At 37.8% G+C, this 27,940-nt stretch overlaps 1 protein-coding gene across 16 annotated transcripts in view; it reads right to left on the bottom strand.

Annotated features, from left to right (window-relative positions):
• Positions 1–27,940, bottom strand: part of SPR (G protein-coupled sex peptide receptor) — a 619,021-nt gene that overhangs the window by 23,054 nt on the left and 568,027 nt on the right. For 7 of the 16 annotated variants that reach the window (XM_087353870.1, XM_087353873.1, XM_087353869.1 and 4 more), the window contains one exon: positions 26,600–26,648. The exons of 6 other annotated variants lie outside the window; for them this stretch is intronic. The gene's annotated coding sequence lies outside the window, so the exon portion shown is untranslated. Of the gene's footprint in view, positions 1–22,564; positions 22,969–26,599; positions 26,649–26,767; positions 26,875–27,940 lie in introns of those variants that run through there. 3 more of the 16 variants (XM_087353876.1, XM_022066032.2, XM_087353880.1) reach the window with 3 other exon arrangements.

Below are 27,940 nucleotides of genomic sequence, written 5' to 3'. Positions count from 1 at the left end.
GTATAAAACCACAGTTTGAACAACATGGGTTAGTAACATTGGGTGAGACAGAAATATGTCCATGAACGTAAGCAAGGATTTGGAAGGAGGTGGTCATGATTTTTTTTTTAGATATTCCTGCATTTGCTTGGACAGAGTGACAAGATTAAAAGAACTGAGACAGGATTACCTGTAACCTAAAGCAGATTTGAATCGGGTACCTCAAAGAAATCGTTGTCTCTGCCCCAAAAGTTACACAGGATCAATGTACACTGTCAAAAGCCTTTTAATATCACTGAGAATTAGCATCTGATGTATCCACTTCGGAATCATTGTAATCACAAAGTGGGGGTCATCGATATCAAATTGTAACCCAACAGAGAAAGGGAATTTTCCTTATATCAGCGATGAAAGCGGAGAATGTAATTAACGTGATTAACTGAAGCTTTGAAACATGAGATTGAAGTAAATAATACTTTTATTTACGCTTCGTACCTCAAAATAAACAAGGTGTTTACATTAGAAAGATAAAATGGTTAATAATGTTCAGAGGGGAAACAAATTTCAGTTCAATCCGAGAATATACGAAACCCAAATACAATCTGGATATAATTCAAGAGTTACTGATCATTAAAGCGGGTACAATGATGTCAAAATGACAAATCCCTGCGTCCCGGCCTTTCAGCCAAAATCAGTAACTTCACTGCTCGAGTTTTGCCTTCTCAGATATCCACTAAAAGCTAAATTTTATTTTGCAACACAACAGAATATGAAAATTTGAGATTATAAAGAATGTAAATACGTTCATGTTAGCCACTGTGACACAGTATGAACTTGTAAACAGACCCGTCAAAACCCTGAAGATGGACAGATTATATTCATCCGAAACGTTGGTACCTGTCAGGAAGTTGTCACGGAGCAGCGTCACAACCAAGATTACCACCAGGTACCCTAAAATCAATAAATACTTTTCTGAAATCCAACAAAAGTATTCCAAGTGAACAGTAAGATTAATTCGATTTCTGTACTCCGCATACTCGTTACGAAAATGAACGATCGTCATTTGTTTCGTTAGCGTCGCAACTGCAGAGCCACCTGTTGCACCTCATCACAAGCTCTCGTGGCTTCAGGGGTGTGACACATGTAAATGTCTGCTGTCTCGAATTTGGAAACCTGGGGTTTTGGGAGTAAGAGTGGTTATTCGAAGCCGATGGAGATCGCATCAACTGCAGAGGTTAATGAAAGAGTATGATTACATATGTACGTTTCCTGTTGTTATTAATATGTAAGCATTAAGGCCCAATACATATCCGCACTTTAGTTAAGCAGGAGCCAAATATCACCAGCTGTACCTACAACCGAACAAACGAAGACTAAGAATATATGAGGGGAAAAGTTTCCACCCCTTAGTGATCGAATCATTTACTAATAAAAACTAACTAATTGACTAACTGGCAACCATCTACACGGCGTAATATTCGTAATGAGACGGTTAACATCGTTCAAGTGGTTCAAGAATTTAAAAGTAGGGCACACACAGAGAGACATCAAGATCATCTCATTAGCCTATCTTTTTAAGAAACAAAATTAGACTGACATTTGATACGAAAGAAAAACGGGCCATCTTCATTCGGTTTCAATGGCTGTCTTGTCCACCCCTGTGGTGCAACTAAGTTTGTAACAGAGTTCGGTCGATAACTACTCTTAGTTCTCGCGCCATTGTCCTATTATCAAATTACAGGGCAATTCCCGACACTTTGAATATCACCACTAATGAAGCAGTTTGCGTCAGATTTGTAGCTTCGTGTTTGTCTCGCTGACTGCGTGTCACAGCCACTAGAAACATAAGGACCTTCCTCATCGTTACAAGTACCAGTGCAAATGCAATGTGATTCGTTATCATTACAATTATCATGGATCGAGAAATAATATATAAATCTCGTTGGCACATAAAAATAGTTTTCACTCTACACGGATCTCAATTAGCTCAGCTGTAACAAATGGACTAGCGTATTTCTACAGCCCTGGTTACGAACAATACGATAGCAGAACTCGAATTTCCTAACCTAACCTAACAAGCCTCCTAAATACCACAATTAAACATATCAAGACAGTTTAATTCACTTTCCATTTAGATAACTCACTTCCTTAAGGTGTTTTTACTGTACATATTATGTTCTATTTCCTTCTCAGTATTCCAAGTGGTAGTTCCTATGAAACTCTTCAAACATTTCTTGCTTATTTCTGTTTTATCCTCCTATATTTTAGAATGACACAGACCATAGCCACACCCTTTCTAAAATTGGCTTCTGCACATAGCCCCATTTTACGCGTATAACATCAAAGGAATCTACTGTCAAAGTAGTGTGAGACACAACGCATAGATGGCAGCACAGTGAAGTGAAGTTCTTCTCGCACTATAACCTAACAGGTGAACATCCAAATCCGGTACAGGACTCAGCCACAAAAAAATGGTAGCCAGCTTTAAAGTGGTACAGTAAGCTTCTTTAAGATTATATTATATATTAAATTAATGACATTTGGACATAGGACAATGTTATTACATAACATTTAAATATCAATTTTTGCCAGTGTCATTGTAATTCTAAAGTTTATCGCTAAAAAAGTATTAGCAATAAATATATATGAATGTAACAATAATATAACTAAAATAGTTATGAGTACTCTAAAATTTCTTCAGGTTGACATTTTCATTTTGCAGTATTTGGAACTTGAAGAAAAAACAAATTAAAATAACTGAGACTTCATCAGTGATAAGTGTAGTGGTCTGGGAAAAACGTGGGTCATTAAAACGCTCAAGAGGTCACTTGTAACTTTTGCTTCGATGTCAGTCGAGCATTGGTATCAACCGATTGAATTCGTAAGCCTATTGCATATAAGTGAAAAATGAGTTTAACTTCTTGGAGTGACGATAATCCATTTTCATTTCGTCCCATTCGAATCAACAGAGAAAAGCTAAGGGAGACAAAGACATTAACGCAGCATTTCCCATCTGCTTAATAGAAAGAGACAACTTTAAGAATATCACAATATATTTATAATTTACTCATAAAGATAACCAAGTATTTTCTTGGTTTATGAATCCCTTTAAACTTTAATTTTAATGTCGTGTAAAAAATATTTTTAGAAAAGTAAATAGTAAGTGGCCACACTGGTTCCCCTCCACTCGGGAGACCGCAGCTAAGGCTGTGCGACCCCCACTACTACTAAACTCCCCTCTCTCGGCTTACACATCGCGCATTTAGGTGCCACCACTTCTCGCGCGACCTCTACTTTCGAGCTTCGTTGACCGTTCGTTGTGGTCTTACTGCCACGTGCCTCAGACTCAAAAATATTCTGCGTATAATGCAAGGCTATTAACTGGGATTAATCGGAAATTTTATCCCCGTATTCGCACGGGGACGCTTGACTGGAAATGTGTACTCCAAATTGTACACAGAAGTCTCACAGGCGTTGGCAAAACAGATGGACACGATATTCGATAATTCACACGACTACAGCACGACATTTTCGACTGAAGATGCAACAGACCGAATGACAGATAGGACATGCCCCATAACGGCGAGTGCACCGGTCGATAACTCGAAAAAAGGTCCCTGTTTCGATTTACTTATTTATTTTATTATTTAGTGTTCTGTCTGACGACAGGTCCATATGAACAGGATCCTTCCATCCTTTTCTCATACTGGGACCTGTTCATATACGTTCTTGGCAGATGACCCAGAAGTGGTTTGCCATTGCCTTCTTCTGTGTGTGAATGGAGTAATTGTTGGGATGCCACGGAGAAACCGGGGAAGCCCCCGGAGGAAAACTCCGTGTTGCCTAGACCAAGGCCTTGCCCAACACAAGTTATAAATTCGGGCACCGCCGGGAATCGAACCCGAGATCACAGGATTACAAGGCCAGCGTTCTAACCGCTAGACCACCGTGGCTGGTGATTTACTTATATGACGTCAAAAAGGACGATTTCTCCAATTGCGCGGTTGACTACGGATTCACCACCCAGCCACTTCCATTTGGGCAGTGATGGAGAGCTCCAGGTTTTTTGAGATCCGCTCCATGCGACAACGGCAGACAGAATTTGAGCTCTGACCTTTGTCATCGATTGGAGTATCTCCCAGCTTCAGTTACCGCCCTAAGCTCCTGGGTTCTATCCAAAACCAACTGAAGTGACCTGTAATATTTGCGAATGGAATAAGTGACGTCACGATTGTCTGGGGCCAGTGTAATATTTGCGTGTGTGTGTGGGGGAGGATGGTGTCTGACCGGATGGACAGATGTCGTTTAGAAAGATGTATGGATGGTCGAAGAACTTGTTTTCCGGAATACGATGCACTTTGAACTTACCCAACGATAAAAACAGAGATAATTAATTCCACACGATAAAATATAACTGCGTTCACGGTTCATGGTTTCAAAGCAGAACATGGCTGCAGTTCCATTTACGTGAGCGTGTTTACAAATCTAGCTTTAATTCACGTATGTATATTAATTACAGATCGTCAGCTCTTGTCCAAAGAGCTCAACACGGAAACAGATTATGTTTATTTAAAAAAAAACACGCTACATGATCTGACACGACGATGAAACAGACGAGCGTCATAGAACAAAGGCCGTTCGAATAGAAGTTTGTTGAATCGGCCCGTTCGAATCGGCGTCTTCCTTCTATTTTGAACAGCATAATCGCCCAGAGCTCAGCAGTAGTTTTTAGACTATAAGTCATGTACCTGTGTGTGTTTGTAAGCATACCACTCAGTAGGTATAAAGTAAATCTAATGTGTTTTGTTCATTTACTAGTAATTATGATATAATGCAATGGTATTCAACCTGGGGTACGTGAAATTTAAAATATATATATATTATTTTATGATAATCACTGAATAATCAGTAATGTAATTTATTTAATTTATTTTAGATGTAGATTATATACTATGTATAACTTGAATTATACACCAACAACTTTGGGGGGTACAAAGTTGAAGAGAAATTATATCTGGGGGTACGCGAACAAAAAAAGGTTGAATACCACTGATATAATGAACACAGAAGTATATTATGTATTATTAGGTATGATATAGTGATTTTGTTACTGGAAACACTTCTTAGAGGTCGCGCGAGTAGTGGTGGCACCTAAGTGCGCGATGCGTAAGCCGGGAGAGGGGAGTTCAGTAGTAGTGGGGGACGCACAGCCTCATCTGTGGTGACGCACCGAACTAAACACAGCTAGAGCTACAAACCGACTGAAGCTGACACCCCTCTAGCGCGTGATTCGGACGAGTCCATCTCATACGACCAAAACCAGTCCTTTGCGCATGTGCCAGCACTTCTCGCGCGACCTCTAATTGAGATGATAAACAGACGGTTGACCCCATGACACAACCTTTTATAAGGAAATAAAGAAGAAACCCAATTACAAGACTGTGGCAACTACCAGGTTTCTTTAATGTGTTGAAGCATTTTAATATTATACTAATGAACCAACAAGCATAAGGGTTTGCAAAATTTCCGTCCAAACTCAAGCTGCAAAAATCTGTAATTTTCGTATTAATTCTGTCTTACCATCCTCAGGTAGACAGTATGTCATATGCATATCAATAGTTACTTTTTCAATAAATATTACTTCACGTACGAAGTATTGTCATATCACGCCTACACCCCATAACCAGCTACAGATCGGCGACGTACCTAATTATCTTTGAATTGATTATGCGGATACAAAACACTGGCTGATTTTTCACAAAACTCGGTATCTACGTCATTGCCACAGCAGAGACAACCTGGCGCGTATGCAATTGAGTTATAGGAGTTCACGTGACGTGGTATTACACTGCTGCAATTACATTTACAAAACAAATTTTACCTTAGTATACTTCATAACGTCAGTTCGTTTGTCTTTAAAGGTCTTCCTGGAAGATTAGCAACTTTCACTGTCGATATCACAGGCAGACATCAGGCGTCTGAGCGCATACTTCGTACACATTAGCATCGGATTTTGGGATTCCACTCGCTCTAAGCTGAGACGCCTACTAGAGAATATAAAAGCCGGTCGCTACGCGCCACAAACATCGCTAAGCACATTTTCACACCCACGTAAATTCATGCCAGGCCATATTTCGGCTCGGCCCCCGCACAACACAGAAACAACTCAACTGCTTTATCACATCATCTGGTATTTCTGTGACAGCTCCAAGAGGCGAAACAAATTGGTTTTGATACCGGTGCAATATGAAGGCAAATATCACAGTGAAATGTCTGATAATTAAATTTAATTCATTAATAAACACGATTAACAATAGCAGAAAAACGAAAAATTAAAATAAAACAAAATTAACAGAAAAACCTCTGAAGTCGAAGCTCGTATAAATAATATTTAAGAATTCAGGCCGTACCGCAAAGACAACACAACTCTTCCCCATTACAAAGATCGATTTGTTGACGCTGTTTAAGGAAATAATAGTAGTTTACACTGAAAATCACGTGAAACGTATAAAACGAGTTATTCTTTGTTGAAGCAGTTGCAACATGGAGTTACCAGTGGGCTTTAAAGTGTTAAAAACAAAATGAAATATAATGAAGAAGAAAAATATGTTGTTTAAAAGGGCTGGAAATACACACAGCAAAATGGAATCGTTACAAAATGCATTGGCAACATAAATACATCTGTTTGGCGGAATGGACTTGGATGTTACGATACTCAGGAGTCTCTGATTGACCTAGTGAGAATTCACGAATTAACGTCGTTGAAAATGGATGAGAAAACAAACTTATCCCTTGAAAATTTTGATAAAAAAAAGAATCAAGGCACCTCCTCCCTAAATATAATGATAAGAATTGTATCTACTTACAAGTCTTCACACTTATAGTAACAAACGCTGTTAATAATAACGTGTTGCTTAACTCAAACCTGCAAGTTCTATTTTTTTTTTAAGTTTAGATGAATCAGTATTTGCAAAAGGGTTCCAGACGACAGATGCATTGTCAAGCTTGGATCAAACGATTGAACTGTACAAATTCAAGAGGATATCAATGATTAAAAAACTCACAACGATAATAAATTCTGCTCTGATGAGACACCTCGCTGTTTGTACACTTCACCAAATATTATTACGTTTATCAGATCAAGGAAAGTAACACGAGCGGAACATAGAACAGGCATCGACGAGGTGAGAAATACATAAAATTAAAAACATTAAGGAACCACTAGACAGAAGTAGATGCAGATGGAACGATAATATTAAAATGATCTTTAATATATTAGAGTGTGAACTGCCTAAATCATTTGACTAAATATCAGGACCGGTGGTTAAACATGAATAAGAAGAGATATTTCCTTGAGAAGCTTTTGAGTCAATGACTTTGCTCCAAAGAGTTAGTCAAAGTTACTAATAACTTACAAATAGAGATATAGTTATTTCGAGATGGTCTACACGCAACATCCAACCTGTTCTGAACAGTACAGCGTAAAAATATAATTGCACCTCATTAGATAGTAAATACAGCCACGGTGGTCTAGCGGTTAGAACGCTGGCATTGTAATCCTGGGGTCTCGGGTTTGAATTTATAACTTGTGTTGGGCAAGGCCGTGGTCTAGGCAACACGGAGTTTTCCTCCCGGTTTCTCCGTGGCATCCCAACAATTACTCCATTCACACACAGAAGAAGGCAATGGCAAACCACTTCTGGATCATCTGCCAAGAACGTATATGAAAAGGTCCCAGTCCGAGAAAAGGATGGAAGGATCCTGTTCATATGGACCTGTCGTCAGACAGAACACTAAATAAAAGAAAGATAGTAAATAAAGTTTATCAGTTTGCACATCACAGTTAAACGTAATGAGAACTAACAAATTCATTCGACAGCATCTGATCTCAATAATCGATAAAAAATATCGTTGCTATACTTTGAGTAATGTTATGAGTTGCAGCACAGGTTCCAATTCTTAACAGAAACACACTCTTGTGATTTAGGAACAGACTGTACCACGCATCATTATCTGGTGTTGGATAACAACTAGACATTCCCATGCGTTTAAAATTAACTTTTGATTTTAAACCCTTAATCGATACTAATATTCACGTATTAATTTGATACAAATCAATGTAAACCAATGCACGTAAATTTTATTGTATTAAGAATGCATTTACATAAGCAGCTAAAAACATGTTACGTAAATTCGAGGTTTTCACAGCGGTGAGTATGAAGATTTCTGTCTTCTGGATTGTTGCGCTGTGTAGTCTGGTCGATATTTACCAACGTTTCAGAGGTCATACTGCCTCCATCATCAGGGCGATAAGTATGAAGATTACTGTCTTCTGGGTTGTTGCGCTGTGTAGTCTGGTCGATGTTAACCAACGTTTCAGAGGTCATACTGCCTCCGTCATCAGAGTATGAAGATTTCTGTCTTCTGGGTTGTTGCGCTGTGTAGTCTGGTCGATGTTAACCAACGTTTCGGAGGTCATACTGCTTCCATCATCAGGGCGATGAGTACGAATATTGCTGTCTTCTGGGTTGTTGCGCTGTGTAGTCTGGTCGATGTTTACCAACGTTTCAGAGGTCATACTGCCTCCATCATCAGAGCGGTGAGTATGAAGATTTCTGTCTTCTGGGTTGTTGCGCTGTGTAGTCTGGTAGACCTTTACCAACGTTTCGGAGGTCATACTGCCTCCGTCATCAGGGCGATGAGTACGAATATTTCTGTCTTCTGGGTTGTTGCGCTGTGAAGTATGGTAGATGTTTACCAACGATTCATCGCCCTGATGAAGGAGGCAGTATGACCTCCGAAGCGTTTGTTAACATCGACCAGATTACACAGCGCAACAACCCAGAAGACAGAAATCTTCATACTCACCGCTGTGAAAACCTTAAGAGCTAGAATATTGTTCTGTTTGTCGGACTGCTAACTAGTAGTCAATATCTACGAGAATTCCCTGTGATCTGCCATCCCAACACAGGTTTCCTTCGTTTTCCTCTGTCTTCAATCAAACGCTTCGTTGACTGCCAATTTCCAGGATAATACATGATATTCGTGCTATTTCAACACAACAATATTACCCCTTGCTACAGAGACTACAAAATTATTTTTATTTCGAAATTATCTACCAGGAACTCGATTCTCTGCTGTCTCTATCTAAAGGGCCTCTAAAACGATGGTAAACTTCTTTTCAGACTACCCGGCGCTACAACCCGGAAGACAGTCATCTTCGGGGTCACCGCCATCGAAACTTCAAATCCTACTACTGACATGCAACGTGTGTTATTATAAGATTTAAGAGTGAAGTTTTGTATTGTGTGTATCTGTCTGTAAATTATTTGCACTTAAAAATGTGATGTGTATGAGTGCGTTATCTGTTTTTCAAATGTAATTTTTTTGTTTAAATTTTTTAATCCTTTTTTAAAGCCAATTACGCCTACAGATCTCGCCTTAGACTGTCCACTAAACAGACGCGTCGGACATTTTCCGCTGTACGACTGCACCATTTTAAATTCTCTTCAGAGCCATCCGGACAGAGCTGTAAAGTTGGCTACCGAGACTTGGACCACATTAAACGAATCTAACGTAGCTGAGACAACAGACAACCCCATTAGCCTTTAAGGCAACTTGTAACATATTTTTCTTAAAACGTGTAGTTAAATTTGTTAAATGTTATGAAACCCGTAGGTTTATTACCGTGTTGATAGCTCCTAAGGCACACTCATCCACACACACACACACTCAAAACCATTTATTTAAGATACATTTTAATATTATCCTAAGTCTCCCAAATGGTTTCTTCCCTTCAGGTGTTCCGACTAATATTTTATGCACATTCTTAATCTTTTTCGTGCTTGTTACATATGCCATCAATTTTGTTTTTATTAATTTGATAAACTTAATATTATTTTAATAATAAAGTCTTCTCGGGGTTATCAGCCATGTTAGATGGCGATTAATCGCCCACGTTTCGAGGACCATTTCTGTGCTCATTTTCAAGGCTGTTGAGAATGAAATTTATACATTTTCAGAATTTCCATAAGTGTTTTGTGTACGTTTGTTTTCCTGCGTTCTGCATTGCTATTAAAAAGTGACATGAAACATATTATAACATCGAAATAAACACTTTTAACCATCTAAAGATTACGTAACACTACATACGTAAATTTTAACAACAATTGTGAACACCTGCGATAATTTATCTATTACGTACCTTAAAAATACGTAAAAGAACACATGATTTAACATAGAAATTCTACTGAGATCATATAATATATAACGTTACATGTAATATGTATTTTATCAATGTCATCAAATGAATTATATATAGCATGGAACTGAGAAGCAAATATGAAGACAATTGTCAATGTTTGTTTTATCATAAAGTGCCTGCCACTTTCGCAAAACGCGTGCCTTTTGCTGAGGTGGAACATTACATAAATATTCTGTAATAATGTCCCTTAACGTGTTGACTTTAATTATAAGATACATTTCCGTGGGGGGAAAAATTCTCATTTAAAAGTCATAAATTAACTTGATTCATTAAAAATGGAAGAGAGTTTATTTTTTATATAATTACTATACTGTTTACACTTTCTTTCTTAACTCGATTCTCGTTCATGGAGCAGAAAGTGTAACACAAATTTCAAAAGACAGAGACACGTGCAGTCTAGTCTAATGGCCGCATAACTGTTCCATATAAAGGCTACAAACGCGGCTTTTGCTAAGGCAGTGATTTGAACAGTGCCACGCCTTACTGTAGCAGGAGGAAGCAAGTGTATGCAAAGTGGATGGGACAGAAGAAAGTAGATGAAAGAGCATGTCCCCCACTCTATTACATCTGGCCGGCGTCTTCAAATTCAATTGCCTCGCAGGCATCTGTTTCAGAAAGGTGGCACCTAGCGGCAGCCTTGTGTACTTATCTACACAGTTCGATATTGAACTGCACAATCGAATTCGCACGACAGGAAACACGTGCACAGGAGATTGCAAGGTTTTTGTGCACTTTGGTATGGAGAAATGGCAATGTATTATTAATTTTGCGAGCAGTTTGATGAGAACTACTACTACTTGGCTACTATCTTGAAATTAAGGGACCAAAGCTCTCTAAATACGCAACTCATTCTCAAAATCTATCTCCCGAAGAAGAATCTTAGTACTGTTTTTCAATCATCTATTCCAAGTAGTTTTCCTTCAAAATTTTAATTTATAAAATCCATAGTTCCGAACGTAGGCCACACTTGGCTTCCTGGCAGCTATTCGGCCTTGAAACCAGACAGGGGATCATCGTTTCACTGTTTGTGTCAAGTTACTGTCTCCTACTCCACACGACATAACCTCACATATTAATGGCAATTTCATTAAATGACAAGCTGCCTTGGGGGATTGCTTTACATTTCCACGAAGTACCTAAGGGTGTCGCTAGGCGGCGACATTATTCACAATATAATTCCATTACCGCATTAAATTAACGAACCGCTGCCATGACAACGAACTCCAAGGCGCGACACTTCTTTGTTTCAGTTCTAACTGCATTTTGTAACGAATCATGTACCCTGTCAATGAACGAGAAAGCAATCAAACTTAAAGGCAGGCAGATACGAAGTGAACACACAACAGTGTTGGTCCACTATTCTGACCGTTTCTTCAAACCGTCAACTGCATGCATCCTCTAAAAGTTTATGTAAATGGTTGATTCATTATATAAACTGTTTTCTTTAAACATTTATAAAAAAAAATCTTCCAGTTTAATGACAAACGATGGCATAAAGACGTGTGTACAGCCAACTCCGAAAACGTCGTGTACATAAAATATACCTTAGACCAAGGGTTCTCAACCATTTTTCGCAGGCGTACCACTAATTTTAATTTAACACATTAAATATACCACTAACCGAATGCGTTCAGGGAAAATTTTTGTTTATGTTAATATTAACTTTTGATTTTCTTACTTAATTCGCGTGTCACTCAACATTGGCTCTCGTACCTGCCTTAGACCATGGATGGTGGCCAACATAGTACAGGCATACCTCGGATATATTGCGGGTTCCGTTCCAGACCCCCGCAATAAAGCGAGTCACACGAATATTTTGGTTTCCCAATGCATATAAAAGTTATGTTTACACTATACTGTAGTCTATTAAGTGTGCAATAGTATTATGTCTAAAAACAATGCGAGAATTACCAAAATGTGACACAGAGACACGAAGTGAGCACGTGATTTTCGAAAAATGGCGCCGATAGACTTGCTCGACGCAGGGTTGCCACAAACCTTCAATTTATAAAGAAACGCAATATCTGCGAAGCGAAATAAAACGAGGTATGCCTGTATTCATATTATGCACACACACGAAATGTCGGATGAGAAGTGGCAAAGCAAATGGTGGTCTGATTACAAATTCAGCAACGACTGGAATAATTGAAGCTATTCATGAAATACTTCAGGAGTTGTTTTACACTCTGAATTAGGCCCTGAGATATTGAGTGAGGAGTTTTTATCACTCCACTACGACATTTCTTGAATAAAAAGACGGTAGTACGAATAGATGCTGAAGGCATGTTGGTTTCGCCTGGAGGGGACAACCAAACAAAGCCAAAGTCTGGATTTGTGGTCCTGATCGAGAGTCGAACTGGCAAACTTCAGAATACATAGACGCGTCACTCTGATCTGCACTGACTCATAGAATTTTCCGTATTTGCCAACCGAGGCGAAAATTTTACCTGACCCGATTGCACAAAGGTCCATTCTGGGATCTTCAAATAGGCAAATTCAGGAAGGGAAACGACAGTAACACATACTTTTACCACTTTCAGGGTAGCGGTGATTATAAAGACTGTAGTTAAATTATTTTATAGAATATTTACGTATTTCACACATTAAATGTACGGCATCGATTTAATCTTAAAACCTTGCATACCTTGAAGTGTTATCTAAATATATAAAATTATACATACAAACACAACTATTTACACTTTGAAAAGACGCTTAGTGCCAAACGCGTTTCGACCTCAAGTGGTCATCATCAGTGGCAAATAAATTAATTCATATTAAATCATGAAATTTATAAGACGATGATTTGTTATAAAGCATAACAGGTCATACTTTATGTAATACCACAATGACTTGTACGATTTAATATGAATTAATTTGTTTGCCACTGATGATTACCTCTTGAGGTCGAAACGTGTTTGGCACTAAGCGTCTTTTCAAAGTGTAAACAGTTTTGTTTGTACGAGGTGCGATCGGAAAGTTTCAAGACTGTGTCAAATAGAGGGCGAACCGGACGTAGGACGAGCTTCTGACGCTAGGGGGTGCGGCCTACATTCATAGTAAATAAGTGTGCCAGCCGGCATCATCGAATTAGCATTTGTTTCTCGTATGTATGATTTTATATATTTTGGTATCGATTCAGTATGAAAACGGTAAGAAATTTTTAACTTGCAACTAGTTTGTTATAAAATATCTAGTTATTCAAGGAAGTAAGTTTTTGAGAACAGTCAAAAAATAAAATAATGAAACAGTCATTGGGCATTCCATGTATTAATCAAGGTTAGGTTAGGTCAGGTCAATGAAAACTCACAATAAATCTTACAGCCCTGGCAGAGTTAAAATTAGCAAACCTAACCAAACCTAACCTAACCTAACCTAACCAAACCAAAATTGGTCACAGTAGGCAACGTATTTTTACATTTCATCTGAATAAAATGCAGATACCGTCAATACATTCTACACATTACCAGTTATCGATTAGTTAATCAGTGAACTACTTATTGAGTAGTTAAAGTGTATAAAATATTTGACTGCATACTTCAAATGCAACGTTAAGTTAATGTGCTATATAAAATAGTGGATTTAAAAATTAATTATACAAGGAGTAACGCATAAGTCCACAAGAAAAAGTGTTTCTAGAGTAAGGGAATGTGACAGTGAATTGATGTAGCAATCACCTCTGAAACGTCGGTAAACTTATACCAGACGGAACAACAATCCAGAAGAAATCAATCTTTATACGGCCCTAAGAACCTCAAATATCAAAACAGGCTTTGAGTACATAGACAGGATTAAAGTGGTTCAAGACAGAGTCCAATGACGGTATTCTATTACGACAGTGACAGAATTTCATCGTGCATTATACCATAATATATTATTATCCTTCATCATCAAATTTCTAAAAGCGACAAGATGCACTTGGGCATTCTGTGAAGTGGTTACAGTTTCAACACGCTGTCATCGTGTGCTGTCCATCAAGAGACAATGGAAGTGTTCTTTCCTGAGTGGCTAAATAACTCATGAATACCAGCCCAGCTTAAACAGGTGCTACAAGATCACCAAGGCTTGCGTGTGAAGTGAAACTTTCAGGCTTTCCCATTAATCAGACGGTGCTGCAATCTGCAGATGTTACTGCGAACTTATTATAACCACACCACAGAGAATGTAATTTTGTGTACCAACAATTTTAATGTTATGACAGGGTGAGAACTCCACTAATTCACTCGTAACTGTGTTACATCAACGCTCCAAGCGGCAAGCTGCTGAACAACCAGATCTACAGCGTGCTAACGGGGATTGTAATTAAGAAACTGCACAACATGATGAATATTAAGGACTGAAATTACTGGCTCTAGATAACGTTAAGGCTGGCAGCCACAGCGATTCCAGCGGTCCACAGTACTTCTGTGGAAATATACGCCGAATATGACACGTGCAGGAACATAATTGGTCACGTTCTTCAGTTATTTCATGGAACTAAAAATAGGTGACCAGATAAATGCGCACATGAAGAAAACCCACACGAAAATTCCGTACAGAAAAAATCCCACAGTCATAAATGCTCACATGAAAAATGCTCACACGGACAAATGCTCACACAGAAAAATACACAGATAGAATAATTCTGACATTATTTTTAGTTTACAAAAAAAATTTGGTCAACTGGGGCTAAGGGTAGGTTAGGTTAGTATGTATAGTATGTTTAAACTTCACTTCATAGCATGCACATAAAGCTTTATTAAGAGTGTATTACTTGATAGTATTGTGAATGTGAGAATTTTTCTATGTGCGTGTTTTTCTGTGTGAGCATTTGTCCGTGCGAGAATTTTTCCATTTGAGCATTTTCCATGTGAGCATTTATGACTGTGGGGTTTTTTCTGTCTGCAATTTTCATGTGGGCTTTCGTCATGGAACCCTAAAAATATTGTCGTAATCACATGACAGAGTCATGGCTCTATTATGTGATGTCTGTCACTGGGTCACTTGAGAAATTCACACCATCTACCAGATATGATGACAAAATTTCATAATCAAAATACTTGTTACTGATTCTTCGTTTCCCTAAAACAAATAATCACGATAAAAGGAAATAAAATAAATGACAAAATAAGCTGAATCGTCGTTGTTAAAAAGAGTAATCCTGAATGAACAAACTACATTAAATCGACTAATAACATATAATGGCAGTGACTTAACAAACTCAGTCACTCATTAAGCCACATAATCGTTATCCATTCACAGACTCCAGCACTCATACAAATCCATTCTTCGTTCCACCGAAGTAACTTCAAACCGTGGCCTCAGTTTAATGGATTTTCTTTTCCACAAATCAAACAATTTAACTTAGGAAGCAATTTAAATCCTCTCTACCCCTGGCGTTTAAAACGGAGCGAACATTTGCTTAGCATCACACAAAGGACAGAACAATGGCGCTCTGTCGGTCGAAGTAGGGTTATAATAGGTTTATTGTTGGAGCCTTTCAGCTCTCACTGCATTCGGCCTGTGCTACAATCATGGCGGGAAGCCGCTGGAAGCAGGAGACGGTGAAATTAATGACTGCATTGTCACTACACGATTACTCGCCGATACATTATAACCTAAACGGAAGTGAACGAGGGAAATTTGTTTTATTTTAAAAAAGTTCTTGAAATATTCCTCCATTTCCTCATTATCCTTTTCAATAACAATGAAAATGATGATAATAATAATAATACTGATTTAAAATAAGAAATATCAGAAAAATAAAAAAACCTGCAATAAGAGAAGGATTTAAATTCTTCATTTTATTTCGTCTTGTCTTAACGTGCAACTAAGCAGCGACACGAGCCAATTACGTAGTCAGTACAAAAAGATAAAATAAATACAAGCAACAATAAAAATAAGTGAAAACTACTAAATACACAATCAATCTAAACTATTTTGTCGTATTGAGAAATAGTCCTCAAAAGGAGGCAATGTTTTTGCTAGTAGAATTCAATTATAATTACGTAAAATACCAAATTTAATAAGACGACAACATAATAATAATTCAATTCAATTCAATCAATTTATTTAAGTGTTTGCCAACAGCGAGAAGCCAATAAGAGGCAAACACTGATAATACATACAATAATAATGAAAAATAGCACACAAACAGATTAACTAAATTTATACATGTACAGTATTAAATGTAACTGCCAAGTACAGGCAAACCCAAAATAGAAACAACATTATACACAAAGAAAAATAAATGAAGAAATATAAATAAAAACAAATAATCCACCAAGGGAACACTAATATAATTATAAAAATTTAAAGAATATAAAAAAACAGATAACGAAGCTAGATCATCTACCAATAATAATAATAATAATAGCTATAATCTCAGACTTATTTTTAAAACATGTAGGATTCACTGCATAAGGTAGGACGTGCCTTTATGAGATCCGATTCATTCATACTAATGATCCATTTACTTAACCTGTTCACTTAATCATATCAGTGGTTATGTTATATTGGGCTTAGTCTTCTACGCAATTGAAAGGTTATGTCATATAAAATTTCCTAGTATTATTTCGGTACTAACACAGCAATTAATCTACAGAAACAATAATTGATTGAAAGGATAAAATATGTAACGTTTAAACTAAAACCTAACAGACAACAAAGTTATAAAAATTAATAACAGGTACGTAGTTAATAACGTTTTCTAGTAATTATCTTTGTTTTATAACAATTATATAAAATTTTCAGCGAGATATCGAGGCTGACACTGCACGTATCGCTGTGCAATATTATTACCCAACGTAAAACAAGCGATCGTCCTGATAATGGAAGCAGCAAGTACCTCTGAAACGTTGGTAAATTACAGATTACACGGAGCTTCAACTTAGAATACAATCGTCCTCATAATCGGTGCAGTAAAAACCTAAAATCATGTTAACACCAGCCCTATTTATGTACCTTGCAACATTATATTTTAATCTCCAATAAACGAACATCAATCCCAATGAGTGAATCAAAATCTCAAAATAAATTAAATGGAGGGAAAATTTCAGGTGTTGCTTCTGTGTGTCATGTTGGCGGGTCGAATGTCTGTAATCGTATATCATTTCAGGATTCTGTCGAATGTTCAGAAAACTGCTAGATGCCACTTCTGAAAAGCATTTCAACAGTTGAAGGTTTAGAGGAACATAAAACATAATTTGCTAAGCAACTGAAGCACTCCTATGCAGCCCGACAGCTTCCTTTGAAGCTGATTATTGCTGTGGTAATTCGGTAGCACAGAACTACACTGTTAGCATTTCATTAAGTATGAAAGCATCAGAAGCAAATAAACCTATCGCCATCAATTACTGTATGTCTGAAGAAGGATGGTATCTGAAAGCAAAGTTCTGATGATAATATTTGAGTCTAAGAGAAATTAAATAATGAATACAAAATACAGAGAACGAAATACTATGTGTTAGCTGGATATTTTAGCAAAGAGAGAGAAAAAAATGTACGCAAAACTTTGTGTGGAAAATTTACAGACATGGGATTATTACTGGATACTATTAAAATGAGCTCAAATAAATTTGTTCATTATTTGAATTCTGACGAACTTTCGTATTAGTAAGAATTTCTTAGGATACGTATCGAATCTCTCTGATATTAAATTCTGAAAGGAATACGTAACGCTAAGTAAGTTGTAATACATGTTACATGTTCTCCTGTACATGTGGCAGCACTGAGGCGTCACATGATCAGAGAACTGCGATACTAGCTACGTCACGGCCCCGTAGATACGAATTCAGAGCCCCTAGCCTACAGGTTTGTAGCAGAAGGCTTACAAATTCAAAACTATGTTCGTATAAACTGCACTTTCATGAAGGGGATGTTTTTGTGTCCCCAATAACACCAGTAATATACCAAATACAATCGTGAGTGATGAGATGAAGGAATAATTATTTTGAATGAGACGACCGTGGCCTATTTTAAGAGACTACATCGGCAATCGCATGGTGGTATGGTAAGTGAGAAAATCATAACTCGGCCAAGGTTCTAAACAAACAAACAAAATAAAATAAGCGAGAGATAAAAATAAGAACAAAGTTTCTACCCAGAAACTTCTCAACACTGGAATAAGAGATTCTTTCTTTTCGGGGATATTTTACGATGGGTACGCTGGATGAATTAGGAAACAGCCAAATATTCCGTTGATATGTTATTTATTATTTATTTATTGTTCTGTCTGACGACAGGTCCATATGAACAGGATCCTTCCATCCTTTTCCCGGACTGGGACCTGTTCATATACGTTCTTGGCAGATGATCCAGAAGTGGTTTGCCATTGCCTTCTTCTGTGTGTGAATGGAGTAATTTTTGAGATGCCACGGAGAAACCGGGGAAGCCCCCGGAGGAAAACTCCGTGTTGCCTAGACCACGGCCTTACCCAACACAAGTTATAAATTCGGGCACCCCCGGGAATCGAACCCGAGACCCCAGGATTTCTAGGCCAGCTTTCTAACCGCTAGACCACCGTGGCAGTTGATATGATTTATTTACTCTGTTCCGGAAACACTTTGCAAGAGTACAGTAGTTTGTTTCACATCAGTGGTGTAAGTTTGCGAAGGGTCACATTTAGGACCAACCCTGGCTGTCTGAAGAAATTTTAGCCGTGTTTCATGAAGGAATACTGCCAGCCATAACCTCAAATTGATCATTACTTTTCTTTCTTAATCACACTTTGTGTAAAGGATTGCATATACCCTATATTATTTCATATTTGTGATAACAGTTAACATTCAGTGATCTACCGATGCACTTTGACACCACACCGAAAACCTATTTAAATTTTATAGAAAAATAAAATAAAGTTTGTATTGTATGCATGGAATTTCAGCCATGTTGAATCTAAGACAAGTGTATGTAGGTGGTGCATGTTCAAATTTTGAACACCACCTCAGAGATCTACTGAATTCGTGGCACAAAAGTTTCTATCCAATTATCTTTCTCCTTAAGGACGTATCGAATCAGGCATCGTTATTGACCTGATTCGGAAAAGACGATTGGGTTATAATTAATTTCTGATATAGTATCTCCGGTGGGTAAGTTTTGAAATAACGGTAAGATAAGAGTCTCTACCATCGTTCATACCGTTTTTATTTCAAGTGACAGAATTCTCCTTATTCGACTTTCTAATTTTTTTTTTACGATATCATTACATTAAATTACAAATCACAAATGTACGATGAAAAAGAATGATTACCATACACTACTTAAAGGTTCTTCGGAACAACTCTGATTAAAGTCTAATAAAAGAATTGTGCACTGGCAAGTTATAAGTAAAGTAATACGTCTATGAAGATTGATAAAATATTTTTTTTGGCTCTAGGGTTTGAACAATTTAAAATGAGCGGAAACCAGACAAGAGAAGAAGACCATAAGAGAAAGGAAGGTAATATGAGGGAGATGGAAGATTAGAATGGGGTGGATCAGAAAGAAGGCATAGGACAAGAATAATTACTTTATTTATGCTAGATTTAACTTCGGCTCTCCTGTTGAATGGGCTATATGTCACCGGATTACAAGGGTAGGAAGTGAACTGGAAACGACGTGGACTAATTTTAAGGTGCAGTATCATCCTAACATTTAACTTATGGAGCCAAAGAAAAACAGGAAACATCCTACTCAGTATATCGTACCCTCACACCCATATTCAGAACGGCGATCTCCCGATTACGAAGTTGAGAAGCCAGCCTACAGTACAGGATGTTACGGGACCATGAACAAAACTGCATAATATATGTAAATAATTATGTATTAATATGAAGAATGATACGCAGTACTCATGGGAAAATCGAGAAACATCTATCAAAATTCGGTGTCAAACACCTTGAGAGCTGTATTCCCTAGTCACACAGAATTCAACGCGGTTAGGTAAAGACTCGAGTCGCATCACAGTCCTGTCTCAGCACGATAAGACGTCAGGCAACTGCAAAATGTCTGGAGGGAAAACACCGCTTGAAAAGTCTAAACGTATTGTCCGCCCGAGCGGAGAATTTACTCGACCTTGAAGCCATGACGTCATGCTGAATGCTGTCCTAAAAATATCGCCGCGTTCTTTAAACGTCTCCACTGTTGAGGCGATATGCATATTTGACACTGCATTTGTTTTATAGGTGACCCCGACTGATAAACTAAATTCTATATAAAGTATGACATTGAAAACACAGGAATAAGACAACATATAAGAAAGCTGGAAAAAAATAATGGATAGCTGAGTCAGCCGATGTTTCTCAACGGAATATTAGAACGGCTGTGCACTGTCGCAAATGGGTACTTGAATTTGAAGGTCGAGTCAATTCTTCGCTCAGACTGACAGTAAACCGTAGGACAAAAAAATCTGGGAGAAATTTGGTGAGACACGATTTGGAGTGGATTTGTCCTGTTCAAGACTGAAATACGAAAATAATAACAAACCTTTTGGTTCTGTAAAAGAAAATGAATTTCTTGACGAGCTTGGATACTATTAGTTTCTCAAGAAGGACACTGCTCCATTCTATACTTCTACATCCAATAATGATGGATGATGCTTACTGGAACGCTTAATTAGTTAAGGAGTTACATTTTAATAATTTCTGATTCTTTCACAGAAATTCTAACAGAAAGCATTAAGTTTTGTTTTTGTTAGTAGAAATGGAGAGCAGATCTTCCACACAGTCAGTATGAGAGCTTTAATAGTTGTAACAAAAAGGAGTTCAAAAAGCGAATTTTAATTGGAATAAACACTTCAAACCGGAGTGAAAGCTCAATAATTATCTAGGAACGGTAGACAATTCAACAGACTCAAAACAATAGCAGTTATTGTACAAAACTACTCAGAATAGAAAGGCAAGCGAATTGAAATGCATGAAAGGAATACAATGACAATTGTAAACAAAGGCCTCTCAGCAAAACTGTGTAATTATATAAGAATCACTGTTGGCTTCAAAAAATGTGAAACAAAACCAATGCATCCAGGCGAGTTAGCTAATAAAGGAAGATATTTACATTGACAAACAAATAAACAAACAGCCCTTCGTTAAATGCAGCAAATGTGGAACGCTATTTCATAAAATAGTACGCGATCTTCATATAAGGTGGACCAGCACGGACAAAAGTTACAAACTAAAGTCACTTAATAGCGTATAGTGTAGTTTCCCTCTTCCAAATTACTCAATATAGGTGTCTCAGAAAGATGTGTGCACATAAAACGGAATATTAACCTTGTTACCAATCACCCTGTGTTGTGTTTGCGAGGCGAACATATGTCGCTTACACATAACACATGCATCAGAATTGCCATTTCACTAAGTGTAAATAATGACGTATGTAATGGTTTAGTTTATTAAACTGTATGTTATATTCACTGAAATTTTGTTCACATATTTTTTGGGACACACTGTATAAATGAATTCTATTGAATATTTTTGGAGACGAAACACAGGTACGAACATGTTAATAATTTTGTAAACGTCACTGCCACTTATCACTCATAAGTATCACCGCGCCTCTGATAATTGAAACAATATAAATAAATATAAAGACGTTTAAAATATTTGATATGCATATAAATAACTTGTGCCACACTCGGTATAAATGTCACACCTTCCCCGAAAGAACAGCTATGTCCATTGCCCCACCGTGTTCACACTTCACTTGGCGATATGAATCAGTCCGAATCGATATGACACACATCGAGGTAAGTCATGTGTTCATAATGGCGTTCTGGTCTCGCCCCAAGCGGCTTGTTGATTGTCTGATGGTATTGTGTCATGTGCATATCTTATATTAAAGAACAAAAATACTTGAGTGTGGTGTGCTTGTTAATTAAACAACGTACGAAATAAATCCGTTTTCTTTATAAGGATAAAAGTTTTAATGAATGTGAGTTGCTCTGTCTAGTTGAAAGTACGTCTGGCAACCCCGCTACGTTCTCTGACGAATGTGTGACGAAATATTTACACCAATGTATTTCAAGTCGTTGGACAGGTATGAACATCAAAGTTTACCAGATTTTACCACATATAATTACTTTCTTTTGGTCACTCGAAAAGCTCAGTGTACGAATCAAAATTTCTTTTCAGCAGCAGAACACATATACTGCATTACCCTGAGAAAAATGCTTAGCAATCCAGCCACTACAGACACGTTCTCAGAAGTGCAAAGAATACGCGGAAGACACTTCGAGCAGAAACTATGATTTTCTTTTATGAACTTTATAGCTCGGTTGTTAATTCCTTGTGTTAAATAGCACTAACTTTAAAATTATTTTGTTCTGTACTTAAAAGTTTGGTTGTTAATAACTGTATAAAAACTTACTTTCTTTGAAACTTCTCTCGTCCTTGTCTCCACAACTGCTCAACTCCGGACTGCAGTATTTGATTATATCGATTAAAATCGATTCAAGGTACATTCCCTTACAAGCTCGGCAGTAACGATCCGGTACACTCTGCACAAACGCCATCTGTCCTCTTTATACGTGACCCTACCACAGGGAACACAATTTCCGAATGCATTTAGAAAATTCTTACGGGCAACAAAACCGACGTTAATATTTAACACAAATATAAACGAGAAACGTTTCATAACGAGGCTGTGGTGACCGAGTCTTTGCGGAATAAATATTCGGTGCAGCCAGGATTTAGTTTCGCGCTGCGGTTTCTTGAAGTGACGACAGACGTAAACAGTCGACTGAACACATCAACACGGTGATGGTTTGCTCCGAGGGGCTGCCAGAAACAACGACACGCTTCAATAAGTCATCCGTTGCTGTGTTGACTATTAGCGAATTTCGAGACGTCGGTGCGACTCGGAAGTCCAACAGACCATAAAGTAACGACATCTATTGATAAGACGTGGGACTACGTACTGTAAAATCAACATGCCAACCTGCACTTCCCGTTCCGTGTTCTCCATTTATGTGTTTATTTGACTATTTCATCTGAAGTTTTGTCCGAATAAAAGCTATTTCACGTCACTGTTCCAACTGTAAAGGATATTTGACATCGAGAAGAAAAAAACGGAACGTACTGTAATTATGAAAGATCTAAGCAGGGAAATTTCGTGATGTTCTTGAAGGAATAGCCCTAACGTTTGCCTGGAGGAACTGAATAAAACCACGAGCATAGACTGCTATCGGAAAGTCGCAGGCTCGAATCTCGGCCGAGAAATATGAATGTTTTAACGAAGTACATAATAGAAAATAATTCATTCCGTAACTTTACAATCGCATTTTATCAAAACTAGCAAACTTCCCGTCAAGAATAACGGGGGAAAATCTAATGAAAAAAACACACGTATTTATAAATATTATCCCATAAGGCCCAAAATGCCTTACCGGCAAATTACCATCAATTAATCACACACTTCCTGATTCAGGGTGTCCAAAAAGATGTATGTAATAAGGTTAGTTTATTAAATATATTTATTTCATTCGTTGAATATATATATATATATATATATATATAAAAGTAAAGTTTGTCGCACTATACGCCATGTAGGCGCTTGGGGTGAGAGGAGGTATAGCTCCTCTCTTCCTTGACCTCGGCACTAGATGGGGGTGAGTGGTCAGCATCACGCCCCGGCCGGCTTTACCCCCGGGAAAGGACCCCGGTACCCATTGTAGAGGAGGCTGGGTGGGCCCCAGAGCCGGTCTGGACACAGAGGCTAGAGGAAAAATCCTCTGCCCCCGTCGGGGATATAACCCCGGTCGTCCAGTCCCTAGCTAGTCACTATACTGACTGAACTATATATATATATTTTTGGAACACTCGGTATGTACTGAGATTTATATATATTTCAGGTCGAATTATATGTTGGCCAACAAGCACTTTACGAAAACCCGGAAGAGAATTTACGTTTTTTCTCGAGAACAGTTTGCGCATACATTTTGGATCTGATTAAATTGTAACCTATTGGCTTTAATTTGAAACGTTATTCAGCATAATAGATATTTAACGCAATTTAAATTACTTTGCTTTTGTTCAGTGATATAGAAACTGGATATACAGTGCGATTAGCTTTATAATAAAGGGTTTGTATGGAATATGAATTACATTAAGCCAGTGCAAAATACGAAATATGGCGTTTTTGTGATTTCCTACACTTCCTCAACACTAATTAAAATATGTCACAAACACTCTACTTCCATCCTCTTTGTTAATTTTCGTCTCGCTCCATTAATCGTCTACAACATGTATCATACACCGTAGAAGTGTAAGCAGCGTATGTAACTGAAACAGCGTCTTTTAAAACCACGTTAATTCGATGGGAAGATGGACCCGATGATGGCTAAAATCTACTGATTCTGATGTTTATGTTGCGATCTGTGTGAACTTCATTACATTTGTAGTGACAAGTTCAACCGACCGAAAATCGACCTGTTGAACAGTAATCGAGTATTATCGAAATCGAGTCTCGGACAGAAAGAGAGATACAAACGATCAGAAAACTTAAGAATCACGTAAATATTTTTTTTTAGATGGATGAAATCAGTGAGCTATTTGGATATTAGACGAGGAAGTTGTTTCTTAATGTACGACATCAACTTTCGAGGTCCTTCCAGCGGTGAAGATATTCATGATCGTCATCTGAAATATGATGACATGTACAATGTTAGGCGAGTATCGATCCTTCGCAGGAACATCTTCCATCTTCAGGAACAAAGATGAAAGAGTGTATTCCTTCCGAAATGTTGGTATCCAGATGCAAAACCAGACTGTGTTACAACCCAACAAGGTAACGGGAAGATACCATTAAGGTTTATGTATGGAAAACAGGCTCTGGAGGTCGGAGGTCGATGTAACTGTCTCGGGATCATGTCCAACGGCGGGCTTGGATACTAGCAGGGCTCGGTTTTTTATTCCAGAGACTCGTTTGCATGCTTTAAGAGCTAATATCATGACGCAAGATCCTGTTCGCGTAATTAATGCGGGAATTATTCAGGTGGTATAAAGCGAGTGAACGTTCAGCACCGAGGGTAAAATTTAGCCAATGGAGCACGATATAAGGCTACTTATGTGTGTAATAGGCCTATATTCATTTTTAACAAAATCCCTGAAATTCCTAAGACTCAGAATTACTTGTAAACAACAGGATATATTAATCTGCCCGTTACATTTACGGGTGTAAAACTACCTTTTCATATATTTTTTTACTTTATGCTTACTGGATGGTCTAAAATATAATGCTCGGAAAAAAACAAAAATTTAGGTACAGCCGACATTATGCGTAATCTGTTCAATAAAGGGAATGTTAATGCAAGATTGGATTACAGTGCATTTTTCATGTTTATTAACGGTAAAATGAAAGGAATTAGAGTGTGACTATCGATATTTTACAGATTGAATCAGAATTTGGTCAGCAACGGATTTTATATTTCTGTTCCACATTATAGCAGGTAACCTAAAATATATTCGAGTTCTTTCTGCATGCTTTGCCGTATGATAGACTTTACCTCCATAAAGTTTAATGCTTTGAAGAATAATAAGAGAATAAATTATTAAATACGCTAAATCCTTTGAAACCCGAGAAGGAGACACAAGAATGTGAGTACGAAGAGTAGAAAGAATATTATGGGAAAGAAATGAAAAGAACATTTCCGCAGGGAGTACGAGCATCACTGTATTACAGATTCCCAGGCAATGCCCATTCGTCCTTGTGAAAAAATAAGTCAAAATGAAAACGTTAGGATGATAAGTAGGAACATGAGACAAAAGAGTGGAATTTTGATTTTCTTATCACGAATGGCGAAACTGTAATTTTGAGCAAGGCGTAATTTGGTGACATACGCAGGAAGGGGGAAAATTTTGATTAATTTAAATAGGGAGGCTTGCATGAGAATCTTCCAGTAGGGAATTGAACTTTGAAATCGTCTTAACATATTATTAAAGAGACAGGAAAATCTCCTAAAATTTACCACTAGACAGCGGTCCTTCAAACAGAAGAATATAGAAGCCCCTAAGGTTCCTCTAACGTGGATCGTAATATTATGCAAATAATATTTACAAATTCAGTTCCTATTTCCAATACAAAAATCCAATGGTTAATGTCCTTAGGGAAATAATCCCTCTTTATTTTGAAAATCGTGCTAAACCCACAAATATACTCTAAGGACAAAATGCATAGTTATTGAATATCAAAAGAAGGTGGTACATATAGTTACCACTGTGCTTTAAATTATTAATACAGACATGTATAGATATAAATGATACGGCGAGGTCCCTGTATTTGTAACGAAGTTTAGTGCAAGATTTGTAAACTTTATAAACGGACTTATTCATCTGCAAAGTAGTGACATATCACACCTGTAAGCATGTTTAATAGAATTAAGGCCTCTGAGAGGAGTTGGCTTACCGATCTGCTAACGCTACTAATGTTGGCCGCGTGGGGCAGCCCACAAATCCTGTAACAAAAGAAAGAAATCTGAATTGTAACAATTTTAACCTCGCAACACAATCTTTCAAATTCCCCGCCTCTATCACAAATGTAACTAAATTTTAGTGGATCTTTTTTTCCCCACACCTCATTTCATGACACCGCCAGTCTGTTTTAGGTATCCCGGAGGGTCAACAGTCCATCGACGGTGGCACTGACCACGCCTCTACCCTGGACCGACCGTGAACCTGAAGTGGCAAGGACGAATTATCGCCTGGGAACTGAAAACTGCAAAATGACAACTGCAATGTAATTCTAGTAGCCGTGATTTCTGTAATTGGAGAAGCAACTATCCAAGCTGTTCGTTTCCTATCAAAAAAGTCCGAATGTTGGTGAAACCTAGGATTTACCAGAAAAACCTAGATTTTAACAAACAGTGTTTGTAGAGATCCGAAAAAACAACAGTGAATTGTTAAACCCCGAAATAAGACGTGAATAGTTCTTTTTCTTTACCAACAATATTATAAAACCTAGGTTTGTATGGTAAATCCTAGGTTTTACCAACATTCGGGGTTTTTACGGTAACATATATTTTAAAAATACATTAATTTTTAATAAAACAATAGTACGGTTAGGGTCTACCTTTAGGGCTCGTAAATTAAAATTTATGACAACCCCCCCCCCCCCTCCCGGTTTCTATTCTTTCGGCTTTAAACGATTAAATATTTTGATGTTTTATAAGGTTAACTCTGAAAAGTGGCTTCCAACCATCGACTTATACTGTACTGTATTTTCCCACTTACCCATCCATTGCTTTGCATGCGTAATCGTGAACTAAATATAGTGCAAAGAGAATACGACCTTGAGAAAGCAAAATCATGTAGCCAAACCTAACCTTGCACGGGCCGATATATAAATAAACCTGGGTTGCTATTCTGTAGCATCACGAGCAAAATTTAAAACCTCGGACAGAAGCACTAAGCCCGCCCACTAAACTCCTTCACAAAGAACGAACCACCTCAAAGTAAAACAAACGAGTTTTATTGCCAGCGCCAAGTGGAGCAACCTGGCGACTAACGGACCACACAGAAAACAACTGAAGTTGTGATGCGAAAGCAAAGGCGATAATAAAACAGTGTTCGGTGTGATTCCTGGACGAGAGCGGTCTCAGTGGGCGAAGTTGTTGGTATCAGCCTACTTGAGTTAACCAAACACAACCTACGAGGTGCGATCGAAAGGTTTCAAGACTGCGCGTATAATAACCCGTACACTTATCTCAGGTATTAAATTCATCCATCACCCTCGAAGTAGTTCCCCTGG

This window comes from Zootermopsis nevadensis, unplaced genomic scaffold (genome assembly GCF_977971745.1).
Source record: "Zootermopsis nevadensis isolate Lab colony 2312 unplaced genomic scaffold, Znev_1.0 Znev_ptg000022l, whole genome shotgun sequence".
Classification (NCBI taxonomy): Eukaryota; Metazoa; Arthropoda; class Insecta; order Blattodea; family Termopsidae; genus Zootermopsis; species Zootermopsis nevadensis.
This window is presented reverse-complemented; position numbering and strand designations above follow the sequence as displayed.